Raw genomic sequence first — 500 nt, 5'->3', positions numbered from 1 at the left:
TGAGAAGGACTGTTGAAACAAGTCAAATCGCGTTTATATATTGAGCGCATTCAAAAAACAAAACAAACAAAACAAAAAGAAAAACAACGTTGATTAAAGTGCTTCACATGAGGATAAAATAAATCAGCCTTAATCAAATTAAACAGCTATAAAATATGAGAAAGTCAGAACAAATAATGAGAGCATAGCCTACAATATCATAACACCTAACACAGTCCTTGAAACAATAGAAAGGGCTATTAAATATAAGCCTTTAAAATACAGCTACTTGAGTGGACCAGGCAATTCTGAGATAACATATGGGCCTATATGTTAATTCATAAACTGGAATTATCTAAAGGTATAACATATTTGATTCAGGTGTTTTTGTTTATTTGTTTTTTAATGTTAAGTCTGAGGACAATATTTAAGTCACTTTGAGTTTCTGTGTCCATGAAAGCACTAATCCTTTCAAGCCTGAGCAGACTGGCTTCATTTCTTTCAAAAACATTGTAAGAGGG

This window comes from Plectropomus leopardus, chromosome 4 (assembly GCF_026936395.1).
Source record: "Plectropomus leopardus strain MGB_pleo_1.0 chromosome 4, ASM2693639v1, whole genome shotgun sequence".
NCBI lineage: Eukaryota > Metazoa > Chordata > Actinopteri > Perciformes > Serranidae > Plectropomus > Plectropomus leopardus.
Note: the sequence above shows the minus strand (reverse complement) of the source record.